This window comes from Podarcis vaucheri, assembly GCF_965113315.1.
Source record: "Podarcis vaucheri genome assembly, chromosome: W".
In the NCBI taxonomy this organism is placed as follows: domain Eukaryota; kingdom Metazoa; phylum Chordata; class Lepidosauria; order Squamata; family Lacertidae; genus Podarcis; species Podarcis vaucheri.
Window position 1 is genome coordinate 19,112,183 of NC_138757.1, and position 14,215 is coordinate 19,126,397.

The window sequence follows — 14,215 nt, forward strand, 5'->3', positions numbered from 1 at the left end:
TGCTGAGCTTCCGGGAGTAGAAAGCACAGGGCCTCCAGTACCCCTGCGGGTCTTCCTGCAAGAGGACGGCCCCCACCGCTCTGTCAGATGCGTCAGTTTCCACCCTCATGGGCCTGCCGGGATTCACGTGTAACAGCTGTTCTTCGGACGCAAAGAGACTCTTAAGTCTCCTGAAGGACTGCTCCGCCTGGTCCGTCCAGGTGAACTTCTTCTTCTTGGAGCTGAGAGTGTCCGTGATAGCTGCCGTCTCCCTGGCGAAACCCCTGATGAACTTGCGGTAAAAGTTGGCGAAACCGACGAACCTCTGGACCTCCTTCCGCGTTCGCGGGCTCTTCCAGTCCAACACCGCACGGACCTTGGCGCTGTCCATGGCTAGTCCCCTGTCGGACAGCCTATAGCCCAGAAAATCCACCTCCGTCACGTCGAATTGGCACTTCTCCAGTTTGGCGTAGAGCCTGTGTTCCCGTAGCCTCTGCAGGACTTCCTTAACGTTGCTCTCGTGAGCCTCCGGCGATTCCGAGAAGATAAGAATGTCGTCGAGGAAACATACGCACTTCTTGTAGAGGAGTCCCGCTAGCACGTGATGCATAAAAGCTTGGAAAAAGTGGGAGCCATTTTGGAGACCAAACGGCATAACTCTGTATTCGTAGGTGCCCAACGGTGTGAACATGGCCGTCTTCCACTCATCACCCTCTCGCACGCGTATGAGATTGTATGCGCCACGGAGATCCAACTTGGTGAAGATCTTCCCTTTCCGCACCGTCCCGAGCAGGTCGTCAATCTTGGGCATGGGGAAGGCTGCAGGCTTTGTTTTCGAGTTTATGAAGCGATAGTCTACGATCAGCCTTTTTTGGGGCGTGTCCTTCTTCTTCACGAAAAACACAGGACTGCCCCCTACAGCCTTCGATTCTCGGATGAATCCCCGCTGCAGGTTGTGAGCTATGAACTCCTTGAGCTCCTGCAGCTCGTCCTCGGACATGGAATACAGCTTCGCAGTCGGTAGCGTTGTCCCTGGCAAGAGGTCAATTGCGCAGTCGTAGGGCCGGTGGGGTGGCAACTGGTCAGCCTCCTTCTCGCAGAAGACCTCCAAAAACCCCTTGTACTTGAGGGGTACAGCTTGCGCCATGCTGAATCTCAGCTGCTGCCCTTCCTCCGGGCCCTCCTCCTCTTGACCGGTCTGGATGCAATGCTGCGCGCAGTATGACGAGCCGAAGGTGAGCTGCCGCTGGTACCACGCCATGGTTGGGCTGTGCCTATCCAGCCAACTCATGCCTAACACTATAGGCGTGTCTGACAGGCGGGTGACGTTGAAACTGATGATTTCTCGGTGATTGCCAATCTGCATCACCATGGGTGGCGTCTGTTGCACCACCTGCCCACCCAGCAACTTCCTGCCATCCACCGTGACGACGTTCAAAGGCAGCGTGGCTGGTAGGAGCTCTATGCGATGCTGCTTGACGAAGTGCAACCCCACGAAGTCTGCGTTGCTCCCACTGTCAATTGTAATGGGGACTTCTAGGGTGCGTCCATTAGGTAGTTGGAGAGTTGCAGTGAGCTGCACCACTGGCTTAGGTGGCAGGGGGTCTGTAGGCTGCAAAAGCGCTGGGGACTGCCCTACTGACTTGCCTGGCTGTGCCCCAGCATTTCTGCTTCCAGCCAGGCATTGCCGTTTCCCTGAAATTGCTCTTCAGGTTGTGCTGCTGCAGTTACTGTTGCTAAGGCTGCAGTGTGCTGCCGGAGCCTCTGGGGACACTCTTTGGCCATGTGCGTCCCACTGTCACAGATGTAACACTTCCTGTTCCCTCTAGGAGGCTTTGTCTTGACTGCTCCAGACGCTGGGGCTCCAGCCGCTGACTGAGCCTTTGCACTCCCCAGTTCCATCAGTCCCGCCCCTACACCAGCTTAAGAGGCTTGTGCTAGTCCACCTCTTCCTGTCTTTCCTTTTCCGCAGGGTCTTTCTGCCCCCCTGGGTTCCTTCCCTCCTGCTCTCTCCTGAAGCGGATTCCTCAGATGCCTGTTCCCCCCTCCTTCGTGCTTTGGGGCCAGGCTCCTCCTCCGGGCTCTCTCCATTTCCGCGCGCCTCCACATTTGAACTTGGCGCGCGTTCGCTACCCCTGACCTTCCTCTTGACACTTACACTACTCCCTGTACTACTCTCCGCCTCTTCCGGCAGGACGTCCTGCCCCGATCTCCTTCCCCTGTCTCCATCCTGCTCCGCTCCGTGTGTCACACTGGGAACTCCACTCTCTTCACTTCGTTCCTGCTGGGAATCCGGCCCCGATCTCCCACTCCTACTCGGGGTTTCCCTGCTGCTTCCCTGCTCCTGGCAGGTCCCCCCTGTGACCCCCCTTGGCCTGACTAGGGGCGCCCCCTTCTGGGAATCCTCCGATTCACTTGAGAGACTCATGGAAGACCTCAAGTCATTGTCATCCTCTTCCTCACTGTCCTGGGATTCTTCCCCATCGCTCTCCGTCTCCCCCCTCACCTGTGCCTCTGTCTCTGAACCCCTGACAACATGTTTCAAAATCCCTCCAAAATTAAGAGCCCCCACAATCCCAAACATCTCACGGCCCATTGCCAGACTTGAAAAGTCCAAACATCCCTGCATAGGAGGGTCTATCCAACCCCCCATTTCCAAACCAAACCAAACTTTTTCTTTCCAAATCTGGCTTTTTCCAAGTTCGTTTGTCAAATCCGAAAGTTCATATTCCTGTTGGGCCTGTTCTGTCAGGGCACACTCCTGATTTAATTCCTGGGTGGGCTCCACATATTTTCCCACTGCCTGTTCAAAATTTCCCACTGCCTGTTCAAAATTTCTAATCGAATCAGCCATCAAATTCGTCTTCTCATGTAGCTGTTCCAGTAGGGCATTTGTTTTATAAAAAGCACACAACAGAGCTTCTGAATACATTGTCCTGAAGGTCAGATGTCTATTCCCACGATTGTAATCTGTAACAGCTGCCAGCTCCCAGGAGTTGGTTACAGTTTCACAGTCTCCCTCTAGGGGGAAAACTTCTATTTAATCTTTCTTTTAAAGACAAGTCTAGCAACAGAGTTTCCTTTTTTTCAGATATTTTGTCAATATTTGTTCCTTTAAGGTGCGAAAGGAAACAATGGAATCACTATGTTTCTCTTCTTTTAGCTATCTGTCAAAAGCGTTTGTCTCTGGTCAATGAGCTTCAAACTTCATTCCTGACACCCCGCTCCAGGATCAGGACGATGGAAAGTTACTTTACTTTAAACTCACTTCTGCAGGTTTAAACAGTCCAGAAAAGATCCCCCTTCTTCTCCTGCTGCCGAAGGGGGGCTCAACAATTTTAAATGATGAAAGCCAATCCTTTAGAAGCGATTTTCTGAGCTCTAGTTTACGTTGTCTTTGCTTTATTCTGTCTACAAAGAAACGGAAGGCTGACTTCCTGTTTAGACCTTCCCGTTTCAGTACCAAATTGAAGTAAAAATTTTAAGTCCAATTCCTTTCTGCTCGCAAGTCCTTATTTAAAGTCCAATTGTTCAAAGTTTAAGTACTCATGGGTGCTTATTTTAGAAGCCAAATTGTCCCAGGAAAAAGGCAGTGCTCTCCGGCAACGGCTGTGCAGCTTCGCTCCACAGAAATAGCAGTTGACTCACAGCACTACGCCACTTCCCCTTCTTCGCTTCGGAGCACGTTAGTGGGTTCCTTTGCGGGTTGGGGGGGCGCTAAGGGTGCCCGCCGAGTCCCATGGTCACAGGCTTCATCCGCCTGTGATTTTTAAAAGGGTCCCCGCTTCGCCGTAGCGGAAAGGACCCGTTTCGCACAGAGCTAGTCCCTCCAATTCAGAGGGAGTCCGCCATTGCCGATGGCGCCACCCCGGAAGTCCTTTCATATATTCAGTTTCATTCATTCATTTGCTGCCCTAAAAAAAAAAGCTCAACCATCTTGGCTTTTCCCAAAAAGCTCCACAACTTTGATCCATCCAACGACAACGGGTGGATCACTGCCAGTTTTTTTTAATACTGGGAGTAGATCACAGTCTATTGGGAGTTGGACGTCCCTGCCCTAGGTGATAGCATGTCAATATGCAGATCTGATCAGCATCACACAGTCCGGTCCAGACACGTCTCCAGAAAACCTGGCATTCGCAGATTAACACAATGAAACCCTCGATGCGCACAAAGGAATAAAACGCAAATGTTTGTGACATGCAATTTCCTCCACCCATTCTTACCAATATCACTTCCGATGAAGTGTCTCACGGGGAATCCACATGTGCTTGGTTCAATACTGTATAAAAAGTAAGAAACATCTCTCGCTTGGAGTCTTCTCCTTTCCTCCTTGGCGAGACTGGCTTTGACCCTGCTGCCGCAGAAATCTTTAATAAAGGCCCAGCGTCTTCGCTGCTTTGCTTCAACTTGCCTGGGTTTGTATTCCGTTTTTTCACTCCGACCGCAGGAACCTTCGCAGGTCCCATACAGACAGGAGTCCCTTATTTTTCACCGTTCCTGGAAGCCTCGCGTGGGAACATCAAACCATTGATGGACACCAGAGACAAAGTTTGACTAACTAGTAACAAGAAAAAACTCAGAATGGGTGAAAATGAGATCATAAGTATGGGGACAAGGTAAACAGGGTGATTCAGAAATGCTCAGATAAAAGTGATTACATCTGGAAGTCAGGGAGGGGGACGGGAGGAAGTCAAAGCCCAATTTGAGCAAAGATCTATGTGATGAAGAAATTTTATTTGGTTGTTACAAAGCAGGCATGTCCAACAGGTAGATTGTGACTGGACGTCTACAATAGATCACTGGTAGGTCACTGCCCCCCCAGAGAAGCTCAACAACTTTGGCCCCCCTTAAAAAGCTCAACATTTAAGCCCTGCACCCCCTTAAAAATGGTGCTTTCCTCCTCAAAGCTCAGCAACTTTGACCTGAAAGGGGGTAGATCACTGCCAGTTCAGATCACAGTTATAAAGGGAAAAAGAAAAAATGTAATCAATATTATATTAAAAGAAAAAGAAAATGAGATGATCATTATCCATAAGATAATCCCAACCGGGGGGGGGGGCGACCATGTGGTGCGTTGGAAGATGGCCGACAATAACATCTCTCTGACCCATACGAGGTAATTAAGGGGCTGCTATGGGAAGTATGCAGTCTTCCTACCCCCCCAGGAGATGGGGGGGGCGCTGCCTTGCCAGCGGTGTTCACAATGCACCCCCTGATCCGAGAGATGGGGGTGCTGAACACTTGGCATGAGCCCTCGGTGAAGTCAGATCTTCCTGACGCCGATTCCAATTAGCGCGTGCTGGTTGCTTCAGCTCAGAATTATAATTGGAAACATCGATTGGAATGAAGCTGAAGCACATATATCAAGTAATGTTCGAGAGATAAGATAAGATAAGACTGCTGATTAATGGATCTCTGTGACCGGGAGTGACGGACGGATAAGTAAATCTTCTGATGAATCACCATTAAGAGACTGTATGTTTGGAATGAAGGGGGGGGTGGAGGAAAAAACTTTTTTTTTCTTTGCACGATGTGATATTAATAACCCTTCACCCCAGATAGAAATAAGATCGTTGTGTTTTCACTAATCACAAGCAGGAATTAAAGAACTGTGTGGGATGGATTATAACAGGAGAGAGGATTGGTGAACGGTGAGAAAGAGGAAAATTTTCATGACGCAGTTAAAAAATGGCGTCTCGCCAAGACAGGCTTGCCGGAGAAAGAAGGACAGGGGGAGGAGAATCAGGATCATTCGAAAGAGAAGGAATGTTGAAACGCAAGCTTGACCTGACAGAGCCCCCTGATTCATTTGATTTATTTGGCAAGCCTGAGAAAAGTAAAGGACAGACCGAAGATTAATTAATTTATTTTTTGGAAGCGTTGAACAGAGGCTGTCCCTGAGTGATATGATCTTTGAAGAGTACAAAACCCACACAAAGGATGCCTGTTTTCAATCTGCTTGTGAAAATTATCAGAGATCGCAAAGAAAGGAATATACGATAACAACAAGAAGAGAAAGAAAGTAATAAAGGACTATCTGGATTGAACTGGATAGAACTGTCTAATTAAAGCAGTAACATAAGTGATGTTTGGACTCGTGCGGAGCTTGATGTATGGGTACCCCCAACAAAATTTAAAATTTGGCTGTATAATTTGGAACTAATGTGATTTGGATAATGTGATGTGATTGGCCTGTTAATAAAAATTATTTTTTTTAAAAAAAAAAGATAATCCCAACCAGGCGATTGAAGAGAGAAATATAAACCTGTTGTGGAAGCCCTAAAAGGAAATTCGATAGTACATAGGTGGGAATTCCCAGAGGGCATCTCCTTCTTCAAGGGGAAAAGGCAGAGGTTCACAACGCCGGAAGATGCCAAGAAATTTGGGACAAAGGCCACTTTTCAGAGAAATGCCCAATTGATTTTGATTTTGTGCCTGATTTCCAAACATTCCTGTCCCGCAAACTAGGCTGTACCATGTCTATGGAACAGAATCATGTAGAACAGGAACGTCCAACAGGTAGATCACGATCTACTGGTAGATTGCGGGGCGTTCCTGGTCAATCTTTGGCCCCTCAGGGATCTCCTCCCGCCCAAAATTTTAAAAAAAGAATAAAAGAATAGAAATAGCTCAACAACCACTGCTTCCTATTATGTTCTGTGTATATCGCTATGCTAATTTGGTTTCATTTATTCATATCTTCCGTTTCATTCATTCCTTCCGTTTCATCCATTCATTTGCTTCCTAAAGCTGAACAACTTTGCCTTTCCCAAAAAAAGCCCTGGCTCTGGTCGAGGCCAACCTAACCTCCCTGTGGCCCGGGATCTCCAAGATGTTTTTGTTTGAAGACCGTAAGGTCCTCCGTGGGACATACCAGCAGAAGCGGTCCCGTAGGTACGAGGGTCCTAGGCCATATAGGGCTTTAGAGGTTAAAACCAGCACCTTAAACCTGATCCTGTACTCCACCGGGAGTCAGTGCAGCTGGTATAGCACCAGGTGAATGTGATCCCACAGTGAGGACCCCATAAGGAGTCTCGCCACAGCATTCTGCACCCGCTGGAGTTTCTGGGTCAGTCTCAAGGGCAGCCCCACGTAGAGCGAGTTACAATAATCAAGCCTGGAGGTGACCGTTGTGTGGATCACAGTGGCTAGGTCAGTGTGAGAGAGGTAAGGAGCCAACTGCTTAGCTTGGCAGAGATGAAAAAATGCCACCTTTGTTATAGCTGCAACCTGCACCTCCATAGATGTCGAAGATTACACCCAAACTCTTAACAGTAATTGTGAAGAAAACTCCACCCCACCCTCTCTCTATATATAAGGTTCTGGGAACTTCTGTTTCAGTGTATCTGAAGAAGTGTGCATGCACACGAAAGCTTATACCCAGAACAATCTTCTTTGGTCTCTAAGGCGCTGCTGGACAATTTTTTAATTTATTTCGACTGCATCAGACCAACGCAACTACCTACCTGAATCTATTATTATTATTATTATTATTATTATTATTATTATTATTATTATTATTATTAGACCAAGAACAGGTCAATACAAAGTCAGTTTCAAAATCTCTGCATTCCTCCCTGCCGACAGCAACAGTTTTGGATCATCTGTTAAAAACCAACCGCAGGCTGCTTTCAACTGGAAAATTCATTTAACAGTGAATATGTGTTTACATACAGCATTCAACAGGCATTGGTTTGCACAGGGGGGGAAACCCAGCATCATCATGCTTGTCCAAAGGATTGTCTCTGCCAAAACGAAAAGAGTGATCATACAAAAATACATTTGGTTTCGTTTTGACCTAAGGCACTGCTCTGAAATATTTGGGAATGGCAAAATGGTTTGGGAGAGGGCGGAAGACGAGGAAGAGGCCCCATTAGTGAAAGCACACCTCTAGTTGAGAACAGTTTCAGGTTAAGAACGGACCTCCAGAACGAATTAAGTTCGTAATTAGAGGTACCACTGTAGTAGTAGTTAAATTATTGTAATTATCATATTATTGCTTTAGTTAAATAAATGGTTTAAATTGTGATGAAGGAAATGATTCATTTTCTCCTTCCTCACCATCATTTCATAATCATCTGTCTATGTCTTTCTAAGAGTAGAACCAAATCAGTCACTTTTGATATAACAGTAAAAACTACTCTGGAAATTTATCATTCCAAAAAAGAAACCATCCTCTGCTTGTCAAGATGAAGAGGATGCTAGCAAGGCTGAACCTTTATGTAAAGAAAGAGATTTTTAATTCAAGTTTTCCTGACTAGGGATTTAAACTGTGATAAAAAGTCGCAGGGCTGCCCCTTACCAGGCTGATCTTGCTTTTCGAGGCTCAGCTCGTCTTCTTTGACACCTTCATCCTCCACATTGGACTTGTCGTTGGTCTGTGTTAGAGGTAGCAGAAAGTCAGTTGCAAGATGAGTTGCTGGTTGTAAGACAGCCCTGTGCCCAGTTGGCATCTGAAGGACATCAAAAGCCATAGGAAACCTTCCTCTGGTTGTCAATATGAAAAGGATGCCAGCAAGGTTGAACCTTTTTGTAAAGAAAGTCTGACAGAGACCATATAACACCGGTCCTGAAAGATCTGCATTGGCTCCCGGGACGTTTCCGGGCACAATTCAAAGGGGCAGTGCAGACCTTGAAACCCCTAAATGGCCCAGTAGAAGAAACTTTCCTCTGGTTGTCACTATTAAGAGGATGCCAGCAAGGCTGAACCGTTCTGTAAAAGGATTTAAATCAAGTCTTTCCAAGATCATATAACACCGGTCCTGAAAGACCTAAGTTGGCTCCCAGTACGTTTTCGGGCAAAATTCAAAGTGCATTAAGAGGATGCCAGCGAGGGTGAACCTTTCTGTAAAATAAAGTCTGACTGAGACCATACATTAGCTCCCAGGACGTTTCCAGGCACAATTCAAACTGTCGGTGTGGACCTTGAATGCTTTCAACAGCCCAGCAGAGGAAACGTTCCTCTGGTTGTCAATATTAAGAGGATTCCAGCAAGGTTGAACTTTTCTGTAAAATAAAAGATTTCAATTCAAGTCTTACTGAGACCACATAACACTGGTTTCAGAAGGACCTACGTTGGCCCCTAATATGTTTTGAGGCACAATTCAAAGTTTCTGTGCAGACCTTGAAAGCCCTCGACTGCCCAGTAGTCCTGAAGGAGTGTCTCCACCCCGGACACCGGGATCCCTCTCCTGAGGGCCTTCTGGCAGTTCCCTCCCTGCAAGAAGCGAGGTTACAGGGAACCAGGCAGGGGGCCTTCTTGGTGATGGCCCCCGGTCTGTGGAACACCCTCTCATCAGATGTCAAGGAAATAAGCAACTATCCTATTTTTAAAAGACATCTGAAGGCAGCCCTGTTTAGGGAAGTTTTGAATGTTTGATGTTTTAATGCATTTTTAATCTTTGTTGGAAGCTGCCCAGAGTGCAGCCAGATGGGCAGGGTAGAAATAATAAGTTATAATTATTATAATAATTATTATTATTATTAGAAGCCGGCCAGAGTGGCTTTTAATATTTGATTAATTGTTGTATTTTAATCTTTTGATTGAAGCCGCCCAGAGTGGCTAGGGAAACCCAGCCAGATGGGCAGGGTAGAAATAAATAATAATAATAATAATAATAATAATAATAATAATAATAATAAAAGCTGTCAGTTGTAGTCTCAAAAGACTGCAAGAGGGAGGTTGCCAGAATACATTTCCCTAATATGCAATCATTTTTATTCACCGCTTAGGCAACCCGTATTTGCCTCTAGGAAGAGTATTCTGCCTTAAAAGCTGCCGACAAGAGCAGCAGATGAAATTATTGGACTATGCCAAATTGGCCAAACTGATGGGGAAAATCCGGAACCAGCGGGATTGGACTTTTCTGAAAGAGTGGGACAATTTATGTTATATCTGAAAGACAATTGTAAAAAACTTACATCGCTAGTCGGGTCACAGGAAGTTTTGTCCAGTTAAAATTACCATTCGTTACTTATCCTCGTTTTTTTAGTTTATATATAAGACGACGATTTAATAGTAAGAAGAAAGGTAGGAGATTGCAATATGAAGAGAATATTTTTGAAAGCCATCAATCGGGGAGGGGGAAAGTCACAGGCTTATGGAGCCAAACATTTCTTTTCTTTCCTTTTTCTTTTTAAATTTTATTGATGCCTTATTGACAATCTTATATAACAAATAAGGTGTACATCTTCTTGAATAAACAAAAATATAAACCGTATAAACAAAAACCATCTACAAGTAATACAGTCATACCTCGGGATAAATACGCTTCAGGTTGAGCGCTTTCGGGTTGCGCTCCGCGGCGACCCAGAAGTAACGGAGCGCGTTACTTCCGGGTTTCGCCGCTCGCGCATGCGCAGACGCTCAAAATGACATCACACGCATGCGCGGAAGCGGCGAAAAGCTGCACATGCAGACGCGCTGTCGCGTCTTACGTTCTGTTCAGGATGCAAATGGGGCTCCGGAATGGATCCCGTTCACATCCCGAGGTACCACTGTATTCTATATCTTTACAGACATTAAACTCAATTTATATTTTTAATATCTCTTTTATTTTCTCATCTATTTATTAACATAAATTAAAAGAGTGTAACTTGGTTTTCTATCATTTCCCGGTGTATACTCTCATTCTGATAATGAATGTACCTGTCACTATTAGCTTGTTCTTTATATATTTTTCTACTGGTCCCATCACCTCCTGGCAAATAGAAGGGGAAGAAATGGAGGCAGTGAGAGATTTTACTTTTTTGGGCTCCATGATCACTGCAGATGGTGACAGCAGCCACAAAATTAAAAGACGCCTACGTCTTGGGAGAAAAGCAATGACAAACCTAGACAGCGTCTTAAAAAGTAGAGACATCACCTTGCCAACAAAGGTCCGTATAGTAAAACCTATGGTTTTCCCAGTAGTGATGTATGGAAGTGAGAGCTGGACCATAAAGAAGGCTGATTGCCGAAGAATTGATGCTTTTGAATTATGGTGCTGAAGAAGACTCTTGAGAGTCCCAAACCTATCCATTCTTAAGGAAATCAGCCCTGAGTGCTCACTGGAAGGACAGATCCTGAAGTTGAGGCTCCAATACTTTGGCCACCTCATGAGAAGAGAAGACTCCCTGGAAAAGACCCTGATGGCGGACTTCCGGGTTGGTGCCTCCGGCAATGGCAGAATTCCTCTGATCGGGAGGAATTTGCCCCGTGGGAATTTGGGTCTGTACCGCCACGGCGAAGGCGGAGACCCGTAAAAATCACAGGCGGGAGAAGCCTGTGAACATGGGATTCGGCGGGCACCTTTTGCGCCTCCCCTACTCGTGGGGAAACCCGGTTTCGGGGATCCGGAGTGACGTGGGGTGAGCGGCGCGGTGCTTCGAATTGTCTGCTTCTTCCACGGAGCGAAGCCGCATAGCTGTTGCCGGAGAGCACTGACTTTTTCCTGTGGACATTTTGACTCTAAAGTAATTATCCGTGAGTAGAGCTGAAGTGGGAGAATTGGATTTTTAAACGTTTAATTTGGCATCAAAACGGGGAGGTTCAATACAGGAAGTCCGCCTCCCCTTTTGTAAATAAGCTAAAGCAATGAAGCTGAAGTCTTGGAAAGCCTTTTGTAAAAAGACTAAATCTCCATCGGTAAATAACTAAACCCCCCCTTTGGAGACAGGAGAAGAGGGGGGGAAGTGGTGGACTGAATATGCCTGTAAGAGAGAGTCAAGAGAGTTAAAATACCGCCGCTCAGACCCTGGAAACGGGCTGCTAGCAGGATCGATGTCTTTTGGAATGTTCATTGACAGCGTTTAGAACGTTCATTGACAGGTAGCTAAACAAGGGAATACATTGTTTCTACTGTTTCCGGCTGTTAAAAAAAAAAAGAAGGAGTAAAAGTAACTGAAAACTGAAACTAACTTTGGATTATTGGAACATTGTTTAAAAGAGGACAGTACTGACTAATACAAATAGAAACTGTTTTCCCCTAGTGGAAGCTTTTGAAATTGGTTGCTCTACAGGAGTTGGGCTAGGGGAATTTCCAGCTGCAAGATAAAGAATTGTGAGACTCTGGGATTGACCTTGGGTCTCTTAAGTGTTATGGCAAATGGAAAGGAAAAAACAGACGGAATGTCGACAGAAGAGGCCTTAGCGGTCGTATTAGTGAAAATAAACGATTCGCTGGAACAGCTTCACAAGAAAACAGACGTGATAAATGTGAAAGTGGATGCTGCAAATATTAAAATAGACTTAATTGTAGAAAGTTTAAATAATCTGGGACAAAAGGTGAATACCAATACAGAAACCATCCAGAAATTGATACAGGAATCTACTCTGATACGGCAAACTGCGGATGAAGTCAAGGAGAAAACCCTTGCTGCTGAATGTAAAGCAATACAACTGGAGAGAGAGAGAGTCCCATCCATACAAGGACAACTTGATGAACATAAGCTGACATTTGTTATGACTGAACTTAAAGAGAAACAGATGAATTTGAGGATCAGAGCCCTACCTGAGGAAAAGGAAAGCTTGACAGAGTTTCAGGAGGAGACAGGACTAACATCGGTTGAGAAAGAGAGGTATTTGGAGGTTAGTATTCATGGAACTTTGAAGTGTCAGGCATAGCTCTAATGGCTTTAGCCCAAACGTAGCAGAGTTTTCCTGCACAGCGAAGAAGCTAGTCGAGGTGGAAATGACTAGTCAGCTAGACTCAGAATAACTATTTACAGAATTTATTAAAAGGAAAAATAAAACCAGCAGAGTTTCTGCATACAAAACAAAGCAAAATAAATCCTTTCTTTCTTTCTCTCTCTCTCTCTACCATACACAGCACTTCTACTCCTAACACACCTAACACCAAACTGTGCTAGCATTTCTAGATAACAGAGTTGAGTGCTGGTCGTTAACCAATCAGAGTTAGTAGTTTCTAGGTCAAGCAGACCTTGGCTTTCTGCCAAGAGTAAATTGACACTGCCTTGAGTTAATTGTGTGAAGCCAGAATCTGTAAGTTCCCATGAGAATCAATTAACAGAAACTGAACACCCCCTCACAGATTCTGCTGGACAATTAACATCAAATAACACCTATGTAGGAGATTATTTTTCCAGCAAACCTAAACCCTTGCACATTTGCTTGTTCTTTATCTTTGCCAATAGTTTAGTTAATACATCTGCTACATTTTCTTCACTTGATACATAAGTACATGTGATTATATTATCTTGTACACAGCAACATACATTTGGGTATTTTACAGAGATATGTTTGGAACGTGATTTGAAACCCTCTGTTTTACTTAAGGTTATACAAGCTTGATTATCAATGTAAACTCGTACTGGTTCTCCACAATTTACATTTAAATCTGCTAACAAATGCTTGAAATAAATCATCTCGTTGCACAATTCACTCAATGCGGCGTACTCAGATTCCGTTGATGACACACTTACAACATCTTGCTTGTGTGACCGCCAGCTGATTAAAGCTCCACCAACCATTATGACTAGTCCTGTGACAGATTTTCTATCTGGCAAATTTCCCCAGTCACTATCACAGTAGCAACTCAACATTTCGTCCTCGGAAGAATTTAATTGTAACATATAGCCAATTGTCTGTTTGAGGTATCTCAGAACTTGTTTTACCCCTTTCCAGGCATTTAGTGTGGGTTTTGAGACCAATCTACTTAATATGCCTACTGCGTAGCTAATATCAGGTCTGGACCACTGTGCTAGATACAATAAACTTCCAATTACAGAGTGATATACATCAGGATGTTCAAATTTAGGACTCTCATCTATATGAAGTGTTTTTATGAAACCTGGATCCATAGGCACCGCTGCCTCTTTGCAATCCTGCATCCTGTATGTAGTCAGTAGTTGTTTAACTTTGTTCTGCTGACTAATTAGGCAGCTGCCATCTTGGGCCCAGCACACTTCTAACCCTAGATATGTCCTAACCGGGCCTAAGTCTTTCATTTTGAACTTACTGGACAATTGCTTGGCAAACCTTTTAGTTTGTTTATCTGTTTTACAGGCATACAATACATCATCTACAAAAATCAGACAAAACTCTTGATCACTGCCTGTACCACGTACATAAACACAATTGTCAGCTGTACTCTGCTTGAAACCAAATGACACTAAAGCCTCATGGAAACATTTGTTCCAAGATCTTGCAGCCTGTTTGAGACCATATAGAGCTTTGTTTAATTTCAACACTCTATTGGAACCTGTCTCATAACCAGGCGGTTCGGCTAGATAC

At 45.1% G+C, this 14,215-nt stretch overlaps 1 long non-coding RNA gene across 1 annotated transcript in view; it reads right to left on the minus strand.

Annotated features, from left to right (window-relative positions):
* LOC309523338 overlaps positions 1-13,404 on the minus strand; it is an 892,159-nt gene extending 878,755 nt beyond the window's left edge. Inside the window, exon 1 of the long non-coding RNA XR_014215308.1 lies at positions 12,991-13,404. This is a non-coding gene — a long non-coding RNA (uncharacterized lncRNA). The remainder of the gene's footprint in view (positions 1-12,990) is intronic.
* Positions 13,405-14,215: the final 811 nt, after the last annotated feature.